This window comes from Anomaloglossus baeobatrachus, chromosome 4 (genome assembly GCF_048569485.1).
Source record: "Anomaloglossus baeobatrachus isolate aAnoBae1 chromosome 4, aAnoBae1.hap1, whole genome shotgun sequence".
In the NCBI taxonomy this organism is placed as follows: domain Eukaryota; kingdom Metazoa; phylum Chordata; class Amphibia; order Anura; family Aromobatidae; genus Anomaloglossus; species Anomaloglossus baeobatrachus.
Window position 1 is genome coordinate 12,901,940 of NC_134356.1, and position 7,504 is coordinate 12,909,443.

The following is a 7,504-nucleotide window of genomic DNA, read 5'->3' on the forward strand; positions in this document are numbered from 1 at the left end:
GGTAGTATTAGTGTATGTGTGCACAGTGTGGTGGTGGTGTATATGTGCAGTGTATGGCGGTGTTATTTGTGCAGGTGTTAGGTGGTATTAGTGTATGTGTGCACGGTATGGTGGTGGTGTATATGTGCAGTGTATGGCGGTGTTATTTGTGCAGGTGTTAGGTAGTATTAGTGTATGTGTGCACAGTGTGGTGGTGGTGTATATGTGCAGTGTATGGTGGTGTTATTTGTGCAGGTGTTAGGTGGTATTAGTGTATGTGTGCACGGTATGGTGGTGGTGTATATGTGCAGTGTATGGCGGTGTTATTTGTGCAGGTGTTAGGTGGTATTAGTGTATGTGTGCACGGTATGGTGGTGGTGTATATGTGCAGTGTATGGCGGTGTTATTTGTGCAGGTGTTAGGTGGTATTAGTGTATGTGTGCACGGTATGGTGGTGGTGTATATGTGCAGTGTATGGCGGTGTTATTTGTGCAGGTGTTAGGTGGTATTAGTGTATGTGTGCACGGTATGGTGGTGGTGTATATGTGCAGTGTATGGCGGTGTTATTTGTGCAGGTGTTAGGTGGTATTAGTGTATGTGTGCACAGTGTGGTGATGGTGTATATGTGCAGTGTATGGCAGTGTTATTTGTGCAGGTGTTAGGTGGTATTAGTGTATGTGTGCACAGTGTGGTGATGGTGTATATGTGCAGTGTATGGCGGTGTTATTTGTGCAGGTGTTAGGTGGTATTAGTGTATGTGTGCACAGTATGGTGGTGGTGTATATGTGCAGTGTATGGCGGTGTTATTTGTGCAGGTGTTAGGTAGTATTAGTATATGTGTGCACAGTGTGGTGGTGGTGTATATGTGCAGTGTATGGCAGTGTTATTTGTGCAGGTGTTAGGTGGTATTAGTGTATGTGTGCACAGTGTGGTGATGGTGTATATGTGCAGTGTATGGCGGTGTTATTTGTGCAGGTGTTAGGTGGTATTAGTGTATGTGTGCACAGTGTGGTGGTGGTGTATATGTGCAGTGTATGGCGGTGTTATTTATGCAGGTGTTAGGTGGTATTAGTGTATGTGTGCACAGTGTGGTGGTGGTGTATATGTGCAGTGTATGGCGGTGTTATTTGTGCAGGTGTTAGGTGGTATTAGTGTATGTGTGCACAGTGTGGTGGTGGTGTATATGTGCAGTGTATGGTGGTGTTATTTGTGCAGGTGTTAGGTGGTATTAGTGTATGTGTGCACAGTATGGTGGTGGTGTATATGTGCAGTGTATGGTGGTGTTATTTGTGCAGGTGTTAGGCAGTATTAGTGTATGTGTGCACAGTGTGGTGGTGGTGTATATGTGCAGTGTATGGCGGTGTTATTTGTGCAGGTGTTAGGCAGTATTAGTGTATGTGTGCACAGTGTGGTGGTGGTGTATATGTGCAGTGTATGGCGGTGTTATTTGTGCAGGTGTTAGGCAGTATTAGTGTATGTGTGCACAGTGTGGTGGTGGTGTATATGTGCAGTGTATGGCGGTGTTATTTGTGCATGTGTTAGGTGGTATTAGTGTATGTGTGCACAGTGTGGTGGTGGTGTATATGTGCAGTGTATGGTGGTGTTATTTGTGCAGGTGTTAGGTGGTATTAGTGTATATGTGCACAGTGTGGTGATGGTGTATATGTGCAGTCTATGGCGGTGTTATTTGTGCAGGTGTTAGGTAGTATTAGTGTATGTGTGCACAGTGTGGTGGTGGTGTATATGTGCAGTGTATGGCGGTGTTATTTATGCAGGTGTTAGGTGGTATTAGTGTATGTGTGCACAGTGTGGTGGTGGTGTATATGTGCAGTGTATGGCGGTGTTATTTGTGCAGGTGTTAGGTGGTATTAGTGAATGTGTGCACAGTATGGTGGTGGTGTATATGTGCAGTGTATGGCGGTGTTATTTGTGCAGGTGTTAGGTGGTATTAGTGTATGTGTGCACAGTATGGTGGTGGTGTATATGTGCAGTGTATGGCGGTGTTATTTGTGCAGGTGTTAGGTGGTATTAGTGTATGTGTGCACAGTGTGGTGATGGTGTATATGTGCAGTGTATGGCGGTATTATTGATATAACGTATGTTTGCACAGATATACTCACACTGAGATCTGTGACTGTCGGGCGGGTGGTGACGCCATTTCTCTAGGTGTGTCGGGGACAAATATGTTTTTTCTATCAATTTTGGAAAACGTTTTCCAATTTGTTGTAAAAATTGTCCTCAAGAAAGAAATAAATCATTGAAAATCCGGTAATGTCCTAATGACTGGTTCTGCCACAGCGGCCCTAATATAAGGCATATAGCGGCGGGGGAGGGGACACGGTGTGCGCCGGTGATATAATGAGCGGTAATGTACCGGCTCTGGAGGTAACGGGCCGCAGATTGCTGTGTACCCGGAGCTCCGCTATCAGATACAGCCGAGCATTGCGGGAGGATCAGATGTAGCACCGCCACCGCCACCGCGAGAAATGCCTCATTACCGCTCACACGAGCCGCGGGAGATCGGAGAGAAGGGGCCGGAGAAGCTAAAAAATGTCTCCTTTATGGTGATTCAGCTTTACAGACAACGAGCGTCGATTTTCCCGCTGATCTCCATCTCCCCGCATAAAGAAAGTCATCAAACAAAGAAGATGGGAAGTATCGCATCAAGTGGAGGAGCAGAAGAGCACCGCAGTCCTCCAGTCACCTCTGACCACCAATATGGCTGCTGTCACCCAGCTTTCCTTAGCTGCGGAATGGCAGATGTGTCTATTCATCTCAATTATAAGCTGATCACATGATATCTCGCTGCTAATATCACCAGCGATCAGCTGCAATCTGTGAAGCCTCCTGATATTTTCCAACTGTATTATTATTATTATTATTATTAATAATAATAAATTATTTTTTATTATTATTATTATTATTATTACTACTACTACTAATAATAATAATAATAATAATGTATTTTATATTTGTATTATTATTATTATTATTAATGATAATAATAAATTATTATTTATTATTATTGTTATTCTTATTAATATTAATAATAATTTATTTTATATTTTTATCATTATTTTTCTTATTAATAATAATAACAAAATATTATTTATTATTATTGATAATAATAATTTATTTTATATTTCTATCATTATTATTATTATATTTATATATGTATTTATTATTTATATATGTATTTATTTAGTATTATTTATTTATGTTATAATGTATTTGTATATATTATTAATGTATTATTAAATATTATAGAATGGTATTATTAATAATAATTTATTTTATTTATTTACAGTACAGACCAAAAGTTTGGACACACCTTCTCATTCAAAGAGTTTTCTTTATTTTCATGACTCTGAAAATTGTAGATTCACATTGAAGGCATCAAAATTCTGAATTAACACATGTGGAAGGAAATACTTAACAAAAAAGTGTGAAACAACTGAAATATGTCTTATATTCTGGGTTCTTCACAGTCGCCACCTTTTGCTTTGATTACTGCTTTGCACACTCTTGGCATTCTCTTGATGAGCTTCAAGAGGTAGTCACCGGAAATGGTCTTCACTTCACAGGTGCGCCCTGTCAGGGTGAATAAGTGGGATTTCTTGCCTTATAAATGGGGTTGGGACCATCAGTTGTATTGTACAGAAGTCTGGTGGATACACAGCTGATAGTCCTACTGAATACACTGTTAGCTACTTTTTTCTTGCCATAATACAAATTCTAAGTAAAGAAAAACGAGTGTCCGTCATTACTTTAAGAAATGAAGGTCAGTCAGTCCGAAAAATTGGGAAAACTTTGAAAGTGTCCCCAAGTGCAGTGGCAAAAACCATCAAACGCTACAAAGAAACTGGCTCACATGAGGACTGCCCCAGGAAAGGAAGACCAAGAGTCACCTCTGCTGCGTAGGATAAGTTTATCCGAGTCACCAGCCTCAGAAATCACAGGTTAACAGCAGCTCAGCTTAGAGGCCAGGTCAATGCCACACAGAATTCTAGCAGCAGACACATCTCTAGAACATCTGTTAAGAGGAGACTTTGTGCAGCAGCCTTCATGGTAAAATAGCTGCTAGGAAACCATGCTAAGGACAGGCAACAAGCAGAAGAGACTTGTTTGGGCTAAAGAACACAAGGAATGGACAATAGATCACTGGAGATCTGTGCTTTGGTCTGATGAGTCCACATATAGAGATCTTTGGATCCAACCACCGTGTGTTTGTAGAAAAGGTGAACAGATAGACTCTACATGGCTGGTTCCCACCGTGAAGCATGGAGGAGGAGGTGTGATGGTGTGGGGGGGGGCTTTGCTGGTGACACTGTTAGGGATTTATTCAAAATTGAAGGCATAGTGAACCAGCATGGCTACCACAGCATCTTGCAGCGGCGTGCTATTCCATCCGGTTTGCGTTTAGTTGGACCATCATTTATTTTTGAGCAGGACAATGACCCCAAACACTCCTCCAGGCTGTGTAAGGGCTATTTGACTAAGATGGAGAGTGATGGGGTGCTACTCCAGATGACCTGGCCTCCACAGTCACCAGACCTGAACCCAATCGAGATGGTTTGGGGTGAGCTGGACCGCAGAGTGAAGGCAAAAGGGCCAACAAGTGCTAAGCATCTCTGGGAACTCCTTCAAGACTGTTGGAAGACAATTTCCGGTGACTACCTCTTGAAGCTCATTAAGAGAAAGCCAAGAGTGTGCAAAGCAGTAATCAAAGCAAAAGGCGGCTACTCTGAAGAACCTATAATATAAGACATATTTTCAGTTGTTTCACACTTTTTTGTTAAGTATTTCATTCCACATGTGTTAATTCATAGTTTGATGGCTTCAATGTGAATCTACAATTTTCAGAGTCATGAAAATAAAGAAAACTCTTTGAATGAGGTATGTCGTGTCCAAACTTTTGGTCTTTACTGTATATTATTATTATTTATTATTAATTTATTATTTTCTTTTATTTATTTATTAATTAATTATTAGAAAATGTTATTATTTATTAGCATTATTTTTGTTATTATTTTATTTATTATTTTGTTATTTTTTTATATGTATTTATTTATATATGTACATTCTTAGATTTATTTATATATTTATTTTTTATTTGTTATTATTTATTATATAATATGTAATAATAATTTATTCGATCTTTTTATTTATTTATTCATATACATATATATTTTTATATTTATTATTATTATCTATATATTATTTATTGTGATTTATTATTAATGTATTTATTATTAATCCATTATTAGATAATGTTATTATTTATTAGCATTATTTTGAATTTATCTATTATTTTTTATTATTTATTTTTATGTATTTATTATATATATATATAAAATTAATAATAAATACATAAATAATACAAAATAATAAATAAATTAAAAATAATGCTAATAAATAATATTATCTAATAATTGATATATATATATATATATATATATAGTTAGATTATTATTATTATTATTATTATCATCCAATTTTATTTTCCCACAGCTCCCCCGAAGGAGAGGTGAGGAATGACACCATCCCTGATTAAAGTTAGTAGGCTGGCTGTGTAATGCTGAGTCCTCCAGCCTGAGAGACGCTATTTTCATCTTCTGCAGAATGGTGTACCCTTCTCGTGAAATAAGTTTTCAGACCTAGAGACCTCCCTTTAATTATATCATCCCTAATTTATCCCCACTGGTGTGAAGTGACTCCAAAAATAAGCAGCTCATAGGTTATGCTGCCACTCGTATCCTTAGTGATCAACTAGAATCTGTGAATCAGCCTGAAACTAACATTTTGATATTCCTACAGCTCCCCCGCAGGGACAATGAGGTATTACACCATCCCTGATTAAAAATGCCATGCTGTCTGTGTAATGCTGAGTCCTCCAAAGTGAGAGACGCTCTTTGTAGATGCTCCAGAAAAGGAGACCCTCCTCTAGAAATAAGTTTTCAGTCTGGAAATGCCCTTTACCGACATCAACACTAATCACACTGGAGAATGTTATTCCACTGCTAATAACCCCAGCGATCAGATGGAATTTGTGAAGCCATGTGGAAATAACAAATCTATTTCCCCACAGCTCCCCCACAGGAGAACTGAGGTATTGCACCATAATTGAATAAAATTACATGCTGTCTGTGTAATGATGAGTCCTCCAGAGAGACGTTCTTTGTACATGAACCAGACAGCAGGACCTCAGTCCTGGAGATCTCTGGATAATGAAGCTTATAACCCCAGTGATCACCTGGATTCTGTGAATCAACCTTGAAACAACAGTTTGGTTTCCCTGCAGCTCCCCCGCAGGAGATATGAGGTATTACACCATCCACAATAAAAAAATAAACAGCCTGTCTGTGTAATGCTGAGTCCTCCAGAATGAAGTACCATCTTTGAATCTTCTCCAACATGGCGAGGCTTCCTCTGAAAATGAGTTTTCAGAGATGTAGACCTCCCTAACTGATCTAATCTCTGATCAACCCCCATTGGTGTGAAGTGACCCAAAATTAAGCAAATTCTAGGTTATCCCGCTCCTAAAATCCCCCAGGATCTGCTGAAATCTGTGAATCAACAATTTGATTTCCCTATAGCTCCCCCGCATGAGAAATGCGGTATTACACCATCCCTGATTAAAGGTAATAGGCCATCTGTATAATGCTGAGTCCTCCAAAGTGAGATACGCTCTTTGTTTGTCCTCCAAAATGATGAACCCATTCTGAAAATACGTTGTAAGACCCGGAGACCTCTCTCTAATGATATCAACATAATTTATGTGAAGTGCTCTAAAATGAAGCCCATCACCTAATCTTGTCACTAATATCCCCAGGGATCAGCTGCAATCTGTGAAACAACCTGGAAGCAAGTGTTCGAATTCCCTACAGCTCCCCCGCAGGAGATATGAGGTATTACACTATCCTCAATTAAAAATATACTTGCTCCCTGTGTTTTGTTGAGTCCTCCAGGACGAGAGATGCTTTCCAGAATCCTTTGGATATTAGTTTTCAGACCAGAGTCCCCCTTTAATGATATCATCACTCATGCGCCCCCTCCTGGTGTTACATGGAAGTTTGTAAATCCAGTTCCTGGAGTCAGTCTTTTATAATTCAGATTTTGAATCAACCTGGAAGTAAGTGTTCAAATTCCCTACAGCTCCCCCGGGGGAGATATGAGGTATTACACCATCCTCAATTAAAAATATACTTGCTCCCTGTGTAATGTTGAGTCCTCCAGGACGAGAGACGCTCTTCAGAATAGTAGGACCTCCTCTGGATATTAGTTTTCAGACCAGAGTCCCCCTTTAATGATATCATCAGTGATGCGCCCCCTCCTGGTGTTCGATGGAGATTTGTAAATCCGGTTCGAGGAGTTTATGGTCAGTCTTTTATAATTCAGATTTTGAATCAACCTGGAAGTAAGTGTGCAAATTCCCTACAGCTCCCCCGCAGGAGATATGAGGTATTACACCATCCTCAGTTAAAAATATACTCGCTCCCTGTGTAATGTTGAGTCCTCCAGGACG